Genomic DNA, 353 nt, shown 5'->3' on the forward strand with positions numbered 1-353 from the left:
ATTTTTAATCCTTTAACTACTCCCTTTAAAAGGGTAATTAGAGTAAAAATGTTCTGCAAAAGTATAAAACTCATATTCACTGAAGATAGAAGAGATCCGCTGATTGAAGATAAGTGGGATTATTTGAAACTTGGGTTAAGAGTTTTTAAGATAAAGTCCTAAATCGAATGTGCGCTCTGCTGCTCTAATGTATAAACCTTGATTTTTACGCTAAATATTGTAGGTGTCTCTTTAAAAATAAGGCCTAAGACCGGTATTGCATTCTAATGTGAAATCGATACTGCTAGGTGTTTCAATTCCATGGCATATACAAGTTTGTGCGTACATCGAAATATCTAAAGAGTTTTTTTTTT

The sequence above is a fragment of the Rhagoletis pomonella genome, unplaced genomic scaffold, assembly GCF_013731165.1.
Source record: "Rhagoletis pomonella isolate Grant_MI unplaced genomic scaffold, Rhpom_1.0 Rhpom_scaffold_00007, whole genome shotgun sequence".
Lineage (NCBI taxonomy): Eukaryota > Metazoa > Arthropoda > Insecta > Diptera > Tephritidae > Rhagoletis > Rhagoletis pomonella.